Source organism: Ischnura elegans, chromosome 11 (assembly GCF_921293095.1).
Source record: "Ischnura elegans chromosome 11, ioIscEleg1.1, whole genome shotgun sequence".
NCBI classification, from domain to species: domain Eukaryota; kingdom Metazoa; phylum Arthropoda; class Insecta; order Odonata; family Coenagrionidae; genus Ischnura; species Ischnura elegans.
Window position 1 is genome coordinate 76,034,312 of NC_060256.1, and position 12,805 is coordinate 76,047,116.

A 12,805-nucleotide genomic window follows, 5' to 3' on the forward strand; every position below is an offset into this window, starting at 1 on the left:
AAATACTCGAAATCACTGCCACTGTGAATACGGTGAAGTTAGCTTCGGCAGCTACCATGATGCTACCAACAGTAAAATAAGGATGAATAAGACATTCTGTGCGAAATATACAGCTAAAGCTTTGAATTATGATGGTTTGATTATAAATATGTATAAAAAATGATTGCCCCTTATCAATTCTTTTACCACATCAAATTTACTTAATTATTGTAATATAAACTCGGAATCAGAACTATTCCCTCAAAAAAAAATAATTTGCCTAATTTTACAATTTTCTATAAGTTTATTTGTTCCTATTGAGGAGAGCTCATTCCTTGGAATTGGACAAAGTAGCAGGAATAGCAGGGCCACAAATCGCCGATGACTTTTAAGAGTGATTCACCTCGGTGATCGCAATCACAGTTAAGAATCACCGTTACTGATGAGTAGCAGTCACAGGTAACGAAGTGATCCGAAAATCACAGTTCCGCTCATCACTAGTACTAGTGATTTCTTTTTTCTACACAGAGTTAGGTACCTAAATTAGCTATTGAAAACAAACGAAATCAATTAAATACTTAGTGGTGCATTTGATTTTCCACTCGATGTCATCGCAGAACAGAGACTCCTTCGTATCCCTTGGCAACCAAGTTTTTGTGTATTTCTTATAAGAAGTTAGCTTAACCTACCTCTGTTGAGAAAATAATCACTCTTACCCCTTGGCTTCTCAACTCCTCATGTGTCATAATGATTGCCAAAAGTCATCAATCCTAAGATTGATTTGGCATAGTTCTCACTCACTTCTCCAATCTGCTTTTATTTTAACTTCTACATAATTCTTCTGCTTTATATTCATCATTTCCTGGCTCTTGTATCTCATTGGTCGTCGTAATCTTCCGTCCTTTCCTTCGACCAGTCCTTCAACGATAATTTTATCAGGCTGTCGTTTCTCATGATAAAATTAAATCTATTACTTAGAACACCTTTAACCCAAGGTTTTCAAATGCCGTATCTCGTCCCCTGCTCTTATTGGAACTGCTGCATTTCTCACACGATCTATAACCATTTATCTTCGTCGTGTCTCTTTGACCTATCGCATTTTTTAAGTATTTTTTATATAATACATACAGGCAAATTTTGTTATGTGTGTGATCTTAACTTCCGCCAAGCTTTGAAAGCTGGCTTTTATCTTCGATTTTTTTCTTACATTCTTTGTCAAACTGTCACGTGGCTTTATGCATTTTCATGTACGCTTATTCTTTATGATAGTATATGCCTAATTTTATAAGAAGGTTTTCTTTTATATGGAGAAATATTTCCTACATTATCACATTCGAATGTCACCCATTTACAAAAGGAAGAAAATTAAAACAACTGGGAACAACAGATGAGAAATTAATAAATATTTGCAGAAAGGTTTCTCGGGTTTTCCACCGGTTGATGTCGTCCATGTCTCCCGACGTTTCGATCTGCGACTTGCTGATCATCCTCAGGGGATCTTCCGAATGCCGTTCTTCAAAAATTTTCAGTATATATACACTCCATCCGAGTTCAGGTGTAACCTGATTGGTTCACGCTTGTTGAGGTTTTCCCGCCATTTTTGTCGTATATAATAGACTTCATTATTGGTCTCCAAGCATTGCTGATTTGGAAACCAGTGTCCCTGTTGAAGTTGTTGCGGTTGACGCGGATCTGAATGGCTTCCTTGACAAGGCGGTCCCAGTAGCCATGTGCTCGGCATAGCAGTTTCGTCTCCTTCCATTGTATGGCATGATCTTCATTGATGCTATGCTCCGCCACTGCAGACTTTTCCGGTTGGGCCAGCCGTAAGTACCTCTGATGTTCCTTCGTTCTGGTTTCAATAGTTCGACTGGTCTCTCCAATGTATTTCTTTCCGCACTCGCATGGAATTTCGTAGACTCCTGGTGTCTTCAGTCCGAGGGGATCCTTTACTCTCACCAGTTGATCCCTGAGCTTTGGAGGTGGTAAATGAATTGTCTTAATATTGTATCTGCCTAGAATGCGTTGTATCTTTCCGGATATTGTGGAGACATAGGGAAGAAAGGCTTTCGCGGTCGGCTCTTCTTGCGGCTCTCTTATGCCGCCAACGGGCTTGTTAAAGGTCCTTTTTAGGGCCTCAGATTTCTGAGGCCCTAAAAAGGACCTTTAACAAGCCCGTTGGCGGCATAAGAGAGCCGCAAGAAGAGCCGACCGCGAAAGCCTTTCTTCCCTATGTCTCCACAATATCCGGAAAGATACAACGCATTCTAGGCAGATACAATATTAAGACAATTCATTTACCACCTCCAAAGCTCAGGGATCAACTGGTGAGAGTAAAGGATCCCCTCGGACTGAAGACACCAGGAGTCTACGAAATTCCATGCGAGTGCGGAAAGAAATACATTGGAGAGACCAGTCGAACTATTGAAACCAGAACGAAGGAACATCAGAGGTACTTACGGCTGGCCCAACCGGAAAAGTCTGCAGTGGCGGAGCATAGCATCAATGAAGATCATGCCATACAATGGAAGGAGACGAAACTGCTATGCCGAGCACATGGCTACTGGGACCGCCTTGTCAAGGAAGCCATTCAGATCCGCGTCAACCGCAACAACTTCAACAGGGACACTGGTTTCCAAATCAGCAATGCTTGGAGACCAATAATGAAGTCTATTATATACGACAAAAATGGCGGGAAAACCTCAACAAGCGTGAACCAATCAGGTTACACCTGAACTCGGATGGAGTGTATATATACTGAAAATTTTTGAAGAACGGCATTCGGAAGATCCCCTGAGGATGATCAGCAAGTCGCAGATCGAAACGTCGGGAGACATGGACGACATCAACCGGTGGAAAACCCGAGAAACCTTTCTGCAACTGATACGCCGGGAAAATCTAAGATCATAATAAATATTTTATTGCGAAACCAGTTTATTGCGACAAGCAGACTATTTCACGCTCATTATTAAATTGTGGCATGATGTGAGGGTGGGGTGCCCGCAACTCCTGTAACTTCATATTGCAAAAAAGTAGTCATTTTATCGACTAGATATCTTGAACTGATATTAAAGGTGCTTGGAAATATGCCAAGCAGGTGAAGAATGTGATCTTATTTCAAGCAAGCTTAGAAAGCTGGCTTTTGACGTTGATTTTTCTCCCGCAGTCATTGAAATATGGTCATTCGAATTTTCATAAACACTGACACGCCTTTCGTTTTAATTATGTAATATTCATTTTTTTATCTGTCCTTATTTGTTCGAAACCTGATCAAGGCGAATGATTTTTTTTTCTGTGGATTTTTCGCACAATTTGTGCATTGCGGGTGACTCCTTAAAGTTATCTCCGTGGCTAGTCCCGGTATACTTAAAATTACATAAGTGGGTGTTTGACTATGTTGCAGGCACTGAAAAATTGTGCACGTTGGTAAATATAGTTATTACAACAGCAATATATTACGCCTGAAATAAATTTTCAAAATTAATCCGTAATCTCCCGTGGGATATATTTACTTACCGTTCGTGATGTCAAAAACTCCGTTTAAGCCTTGAGCATGTGGGTGTTTTCATTCTCAGCCATCAGTGGAAGCCTACGAGAAAGAGTACTCGTCTTTCATATGAAAATATAGTTTTATGTCCGGTAAATTATCTTTAATGACTTTTTTCCTTATATTTAAAGAAAATGTGGGCAGAATCAAAATTTTATGTCTAACAATCACGTCGTAATCGTATAAAATGTTTGCGATAAATATTATATTATCCATGGTCAAAGAAATTGTATTGAAAAAAATAGATAGATTTAGATAATATTTTGTACGTAGTATCAAGCATAGACTAGTTACACGGAAAAAAATCGTGGTTTATATCACTGAATCACATTTTCGGGTGCTCAATGGAGGGGGTATAGTTAAGACCGTATTTACCAAACATCTTGAGGACAATTTTGAATTTCCTTAATCTCTCTACTCGCTGAAGCCTTTTTATATTGCACATATATTCGACTTCAAATTATGTGAGCTTTCTGTTTCATTGCGTCGGATTTAGTTTCTATCTTTTTTACAACTAAGTACTTCCTTATGTAAGCATAGGCTTAAAATCTAGGCATTATTCAATAATATATATCTGTCAGTGCGACACGGAGATAACAATCATAGAATGGAAAACGAAAGAAGAAATTTATATGAATAAACTTATAAATAAGTTCACCTCAGTGACGTCATGGCAAAAAAATGCACTTTCCTCAATTTTCTTTAGAAGTGATTTATTACTCTGTGTGTGTTTTTTATTACAAGTCATTATTTACATTTCATTACTAAATTTTTTGCTTCGGTTACGAATGTATAAATTAGTAATTTTGAGGCAAAAAAAAATGTTAAAAGTGTTATCTGACTATTATGTCTTTTGTTAACCAGTGCCGGAACGGCGTTCCAGCCGGTTCCGGCACCATGACGCCACTGGTTCACTTATATATTTTTGAATAAGCACGATCCGTGTTTCGTGGCATAGCTGCAACCTCAGGTCAACCCATCGTATGTGACGATGTAACTATATTCTTCCCATCCTACCTGACGACGTAACAATGTTATGAAAGCCGGGTCATGCTTTTTCAAAGTTATATTGGTAAACTTAACAAATTTTATCCTTTCATTTCCCATAATGAAAAGGTTTTACACACTTAAGCCTGAAATCATCAGTTAAACAATCGTAGATCCTCATTGTATTTTTTACGTCCGCCAGAAACGATGTAATAAGTGAAATATGATGCCCATCTGAAAGATATGAAAAATTTGATTTTCCCCCTAACAAGAAAGGACTTTTATAACTGCTAGATTGAACTCTTGCATTGAAATCACTGAAACGTCGGATATTTTCACTTATAGCTAACGTCTGTTGTCCTAACAACATCCACCAGGCGGCTTGCGGGGTAGGATAAAGGTGTACTTTGGACTTATATCGTACTTTAAAATTGTAACCAAATGTCGTTTCGATCTCTGGAAATGTCAAGGAATATTGCTGGCTTAATCTTTACCTATTAGAGCTGGTATTACACGACGACTTTTACGGCTATAGCAGTCGAGTCGGAGTATATAACTTGACTCTTAGGCGTGGACACTGGACGGCGTTTGCGAAGCATTGCGGAAAGAGCACGAATCGATTGTTCTCTCGATCTGTTACCGAAGTTGAATCGGTTCCACGTTGAACGATATCGCAAGAGGCTATTGTTGATTTAACTACGTAGGCAAAGAATGTTATTACAAATTGTTTATTTTAATTTTCTCGCAAAGAAGAGAAGATGAATTAATTTCTCCTTCTCATATGTCACTTATTTTGTTTTGTTTTTACTTCTGCCATCACGAAGCGCATTGTCACTCAAGAAACACTTAATTTTTAATGGTAATATTGGGATATCGCTTCGGAGTTACTCCCGTTGCAATCAAAGTAAGCGTGTTAATCTGGCGATACGCAAAGATATCGTAATTTCCACTTATATATCGATTTGCTTGCAATCATCATCAGCCGCTGCTGATGATTGCAAGGCACTTTAATATTCGTTTTACACGGGACTCGTAATTGCTCAATCTGAAATGTATATGAAGGCGCAGTCAAAATTGCACCGTGTAAAGCGGTAAATGGCCAGAACGCATGCGAGAATGCGTGGATGTGAGATGGCAAAATAGCCCCTGTTCTAATTTCGTTCGTGCGTTCGCGTAATGGCTCGCCATGATGAGAAATCAATGCAGTTATAACCTGCGCCATTACGCGTCACGAGTAAAACGGCCTTAAAAGCGCGGTAGGATATAGATGTAATTTTTTAAGTCATCAAAACCTTTCAAAGTTTATTATTTTGAATAGCTAACGATGATTGCAAGCCAATTGAGTCACGTGTTTTAGAGTTTGTTAATTCAAAATTAAGTGGACAGCTTGATACCCTCGTGTATCATTTAGTAATAAAATCCGAATATTCAAGCGTGATGTAGGCAATGGATTTTTTCCGCATTGAAATAAAGACTTGCAATTTTCATCTATTATTAAAACGAGTATTTTGGCGCTTGAATTCATCAAGTGGGTAATTAGGGGTAAGGAAACAAATTTGTATCACGTGTGTTCGAGTATTGTATCCATAAGTGGTTTGAAAAGCGAAAAAAAAGCACTCACCATGTCGTTTAAATGGAAGGAAGAGACGGAGGGTACGCTCTTTCGCTCTTGACAATACTTTAGTCGTCTTAGTAACCACGATGACAAAAGCGTCGAGAGATAGTTAAATTAAATGATTTACGTAATATAGAGAAATATAGAGTTTATGGCAGAACTTGTAAAATATAGCCGATTTTCGTAGTTCAGTCTTTATCCGATGATTGTAGCTTCTGCATTTCTGACTATAAGCGTTTGAACGGAGCAAACTGAAACAATTTAAAAACAGAATTTAGGGAAAATAATCGGACAAGGGCTAATTAATTTGAAAATCGGAATGAATATGTCTCGGATATTGAAGTTTTCGGATTTCACCGACGACCTCTCAATGTTGTCATGGTGTTGTTTCGAGGAAAGGTTTAAACCGAACAAAACGAATTGATAACAATAAATACGGCCTTGTATTGCATTCAGTTTACACACAAATTTGCACTACTCACATAGTCGTTTAAATGGAAGGAAGAGACGGAGGGTACTCTCTTCCGCTCTTAACAATTCTTTAGTCGTCTTAGTAACCACGATGATAAAAGCGTCGAGAGATAGTTAAATTAAATGATATATAGAGAAATATACAGTTATAGCATAGAGTTAAATATATATATAGCTCACCATTTCGATACCTCCACTGCAAAAACGCTCAACAATCTTGGAAAATTTCAAGTGTTTATAACAATATCACGTAATATGATTTTCCCACGATCTCTCCCCGGAAAAAGTTGACTTCGGGTCAACCTTTCTTTGCGTTAAGATTCCCACGGACAGGAAGGGAAGCGAGGGGTAAGGTCGCAAGGGTGGGGATTGAGGGGAGAGAAGGGGTGTTCACCCCCCACCCACCGCCGTGGCGATTCACCGAGAATGCGCGCAGGGCGATTCCCGGAGTCTGCAATGAGAGGAAAGGGCGGTGGGCGGAGCCTTATGCAGAGTAGAAGAGCTACCTCACTCGTCTAAGGAGACGCCCACATTAACCTCACCCACCCCTACCTCCCCCTTGTACAGTGGCGGATTATAGGGGGGAGGGTTTATGCGACCGCCCCGTAATTTCAGGAAGAATTGAAAAGGTAGTAGGATATCATTGAGAGTGCTCTGTAACTCAAGTTGTTTCTTCATCAGTTTATCAGGCAATGTTCATATTATAATTGAATGGAAAATTTAGAAAATATGTATGATAATATTTCAGGCGGCTCTCCAATGAAAGTTCTCATTTCATCAATACAGTTTAATAAATAATAATTCACAAAATGCTTAATGTAAGCCCAACTTAACCAGTAGAAGATATTTATTTTAACATGATGCTCAATAACTGAATTAAGTCTGGTACGTACTTATGTAGGCATTTGCGATGGATTTCGAGTAACTGAATTAAGAGTGTAAAATGCGATAGTGGTTGGCGTAACATGGTGAAACTCCTTCATGATGCACAAAGGTTAAGAAAAGACTTAGCTGTTTCACAAAATATTTTTATTCACAAAGTATTTTGTGAAACAGCTAAGTATTTTCTTAACCTTTGTGCAAGAGTGTAAAAAATTATTCAATTGAATAATTGAAAATTTTGAAAGCATGGTAATCTTTGAGGTGGCTCTCCATTGAAAGTGCTATTTCATCAGTATAGCATACAATTATTAAAAAATAATTGCATTGAATCATTGAAAATATGGCATTCTTTGAGGTGACTCTCCTATGAAAGTTTTCATCGGTTAATAATTTATGATTACCTACATCCCGCTGGTCTGGGTATGTTAGATCTTATATACATAAATCGGTTATGGGGGCTACATGCGTCAAGGAATATTATTATCAATCATGAAATATCCCACAACACAATACGGGTCACTGAAATTCAACATCCTTGTCAACCGTAGACAGTTCACAATCGATAAAAATGCCGCTGGCCTTTCAGTCCATATCTCCCACCAGTATAATAACCTACAGCAATCCTGTCCCAGTAGGCGTTCAAGAATGGGAAAGAGTTGATTAAATGATCGTTGTTGATTAAATGACCGTTATATAACTGGAGGTGTTCGATGTGTGGGTCTGAAGGAGATTGGAGAAGGTGGAGTGGACGGAGAGGATAAGTAGTGAAGAATTGTTAGGCATGATGGGCGAGGAAAGAAAGTTCTACGGGAAATACGGAGGGGAAAGAAGGCCAAGATAAAACTAGTTCTTAGAGTGGGGGAAGTATTAAACCCGGTTTAGACTGAAGAGTGTTATGAAAGTGGGGTAGAGAATTGGATATGTTGGTAGAATGAAAGGAACTAGGACTTTGACAATGAGAAATAATGATGGATGTACAATGTGGGATGGACGGCGGGCAGGAGTAATTTACAAAATGTTTAATGTAAATCCAATTTAAGCTGTGAAAAACATTTATTTTACATGATGCTCAGTTACTGATAAATGTGCTGATGAACACACGTCTTCTTTTGGTATTTGCGATAGAATTCTAGTACCTGAAAGAGTTCTATATACCTTAATCCAGACATAGCTTTTTATTCTGATTGAGGTACCTACTTCATCGTATAAAAACTGGCATGAATGCCTAATTTCGACTCTGTGCTTAGTTACCGTTGATAGCTTCCAGTTTTATTCTTTACCTTGTAGGTGACTTCTTAAATAGCTAAGTATATAGTTAGTCAATTATTTATAGTTATATTTCTCCAAGTTGTTCCCTACTGCATCAATTTTTGGGATATTTTTAACGCTCTGATACAAAATATGATTTATAAGCTGACCTTGTGTACGGTTAATTTCTATCTTACATTCACGAAGGTGTGGAACGAGGTTAAGCCATTAAATTGACCATACTCGTACGGCAAGTACTGGAAGTAACGAACACGTGATGTCACATGTTCATTTTTCTCGTTTTCGCGGATAATCATAACGTATTTTTTACGCAACCAGAGTTGGCCGAAATTCGCATCAGTTTAAATGTAAATAACATTTACATTCCTAAGATGAAGTGAAGTTTCAGCATATATCGCTAAAAGAAAAACATGCAAACACCATATTGATGTAATGCCTAGGTATATTTTATTCGCAATTGACTCAGCCAATGACTAATATATGCATATCTGTTTCTTTCTCTTTTCAGTGAGTGCATCGAATGAACGCAGAAGTGCTCCCCTTTCAGCATGCTCACCAGCGCCCTTTGGCAGTGGACAGTTCCGGAAATGTGACATTCGCCTTCAGTTGGCATTTCAGTACGAAGACTTTCCCGAAGGCATGCTGCATTTCTCCTAGAATTCAAATACAAACGTTGATCTTCATTCGTTATTATGACAGGTTTTTTAAAAGTTCAACCGATCTATGAGGCTCTAAAAACTTTTTTCGTGCTAAGCTACCCAGCTACATCTTCTTTTGCACGTAGCAGCAATTCAAATACGGTGTGACGAAACTTATCTGAAGACCTCAACTAATTTACCGATAAGTGTATTTTACCTTAAGTAAACGTTTTTTATTTTATTTTTTAATTTGGTCCATACAATAATGTTTCATAGGAGAAGAATGATTCGAGTTGTGGCTATGTGGAGTGTACTTTATTTATTTCATTTCCGGTAGTTTGTGTGTGCCGAAGTTGGACAAAAGCCTATCACTAATGTGACGATAAGCCGTTATGTACTTACAACGATACTTGATGTGTTAGTTTTCAATTGTCGGGGTGTGACCTCGATGGTTGCTTAGGTAAAAACAATTGGCATGCAAGAGTGAGCTCCTAGACTGGAAATCTTCGAAGTTTGGAAGCAGATAGCATTTTTATAGGGGAATGAAGAGATTTATTCCCTCATTATGTAGGTCAATGGATGCCATTTCATTCGAAGAGTATTGCTGCCATATTAATAATAAAATTCTTCTCTCGAATTGCAGTTGTGCCGTTTACTGCTGCAATATGTGAATGTTATGGGCGTTCAAGCAAGGAAGTATCACGCTTATGTTCAAGATAACAAGCCTGGTGTGTTAACCAGTGGAAGTTTTACCTTGTGTTAGTAAGTGGTGCCTTTCGTTCTGGTGCTAAAAAATAGTTGGCTCTACCTGATGCATCGCTGAATTTTATACTCTCAAAACAATTTTTGGTTGCAATAGTTGTTTTAGGAATGTATAAAAGAAGTTGAAGAGGAGCTGTGTCACTAACATTTTCAGCGTACCTGCTTTCATCGCTAATATTTTAAAAGAAACTTGGTGCTGAACAGTAATCCAAAGGATCAGTGTTTAAAACCGTGAAGTGTCAACTGTGTTACTTCTGAAGTTAGAAGTGGACCAAACAGTTTTTTTTTCATATTTTCCCTTATTTGTTGTCGTCTGTAGTTGAAATACATGCGCCAAAAAAGCATTTAGAATGCTCAAATTTAGATTAACCAATGCCTAAAGTTTGCTGAACTATTAAGTCCTTCTGAGGCTGCCCAGAACTTGGAGACGTGTTCCCTGCACAAGAATTTACCTGCATTCAACAGACGCTCTCCTGAAGTACTTACCATTAATGCCGATTTTCGCTGCTGAAAAACAAAACGCACAAGAGCTAAAATAAAACTATTCGAGCAACTGTCAGGAGCGAAAGCTTCGTGACTAAAATGTGTGCTTTTCATAGGCCTTTATATTGTTATTTTCTCAATGAATGGTTTCAAATTACTACGCGATTTGTTTATAGTATTCACCCATCCGTGATTTAGAAGCATTCGCATTTCAACTGGAGGAATTTCATCGGAATACGTGTTCGTATTCTTTACCTCTTAACATTTATAAATGATCAAGGCTATTTACTTGATTTGTGTAAATAAACAATTCAGTGACATATTTTTTCGTACATTGTCTTTATGTTAGTCAGACATTTTCTTTGTCTTTTTGATGGCAACACCGATAACCTCAAAGCAGCTCAATTGGTTTCCTCATGGCTTAATTTAAAGTGCCTATTTTTAAAATTGAAAATGGTATTATATTTTGCATAAAAATGCGAGCAGAAAGCCAAATTCTTTTTAAGCGCCTCATGAAGGGCGTTTTAGGAGTATTTTAATACAAATTGTCGTTAGTAAAACTTATTGTAGTGTCTTAAAATTAAAAAAGTACTTTATCTCGTTACATTGGTTTATGTTTTGACTAAATTTCATTCATTTAACCTCCTACCAGAGTGCTAAAAAATGTATATGTTTTTCTGTAAATACTAACCTGTATAAACATTCGTGTTAGTTCCCATTTCTGTGCAAAGTCTGGCTCGTGTGGTGTCTGTTTTAAATTGTAACCATTGCTTTCTTAAAAAAATTGCCATTATTATCCTCAGTTAACATACGCCGTACCATACCTCGTAAATAAGGATATGTGTGGGAAAATTTAAGTGCCAGGCTTATAATTTACTTTTTAATTGTACCCCAATGGCAATGTATGGATGGATATGGATATCGTAGAGTCTTTCTGAATACCATACCGTAGTCACTCCCATATTTTCGTCTCACAATTTTACATTATAATTGACTCTATCATCCTTGGATGTTTAGCTAGACGTACCACGCCACTCAATTACCCTATCATCAAATGTTTTCCTGTTAACTCTGCTTTGTCATTTACATTTGCTATGCTGCTACTTTTCAACAGCATCTTGATTTATTCAAAATCCCTAAATATTATAATTTTCAAAAAGGGTTCGCTCCATAAAGCTCTACCCGAATTTTCCTAATGTCGTAAAGACAAACAACAAGCATGTACTCTTCTGGTATATAACCGTTTTGGTACTAATTTTCCGCCCAAAATCGTTCGCAAAACATTATATTTTTTCAAAGTATAGATTCTTTTTTTTTCAATTTAAGCTTCAACGCAGAATGAAAGCTGGTTCTTATATATATATATATATCAATTCTTTCTTTTCGTGTAATCATAGTTGTGGTTTGAAAATGCCCTAAAGATTACCTTCCTTCGTGGGTTCTTCGAGTTAATGTGGTAATGAAGTCATCAAAAATCAACCTGCAAAGATGGTGAGAATGTGCTGAGAGGAATCATTTAGCCACCACGAAGGTAAGAGTAACGCATTAACATTCCGTGATGTCGCTATGGTAACTAAACAACCAACCTCCCACATTTAATCACCTATAGTCACTTTGAAGCCTCTCATATAGATGTCGAAGTATTCAAGACAGTATTCCCAATATTTTGTTCGGAGAGGAGGGGTCCAAAACCAGGGGGGGAGTGTTTGAAAAACAGGGTACTAAGTAAATGGTTTGAAACTAATTTTAACAGTTTTCATAATCGAAAAAATGTCCATTTGTCCAAAAAATGTTTCGTAAACTTATGGCTTTTTAATATTTGGTTTTCTTTTGTGATCCAAAGTAAAAGTAAATTAGATTAAAAGCCTCTACTTAGTACCCTGTTTTTCAAAAAATAATTGACAGCATTGATTACTGACCTTTTAATGAATGCCCTTATTGTATAGGTTAAACAAAAAATCCACTGATTTTATATTATATTTTTTAATTTAGAGAGTTTATTCATTGATATTTTTCAATGCGTAATTTCTCTTGAAACAATGCTATTGTGATGTCGAGCTCAACTCGACGTTGGAACTGATGCTTAGCACTATGCCTGTTGAGCCAACCTCGGCGTTGGACTTCAAAGGATTAAAATATCATCCAATCACATAACTAACTCCGAGGATATGT

At 37.5% G+C, this 12,805-nt stretch overlaps 1 protein-coding gene across 2 annotated transcripts in view; it reads left to right on the forward strand.

Moving 5' to 3' along the window:
- The window catches only part of LOC124167746 (protein doublesex-like), a 296,228-nt gene extending 284,991 nt beyond the window's left edge, over positions 1 to 11,237 (forward strand). For both annotated transcript variants that reach the window (XM_046545757.1, XM_046545758.1), the window contains one exon: positions 9,259 to 11,237. The gene's annotated coding sequence lies outside the window, so the exon portion shown is untranslated. The remainder of the gene's footprint in view (positions 1 to 9,258) is intronic.
- Positions 11,238 to 12,805: the final 1,568 nt, after the last annotated feature.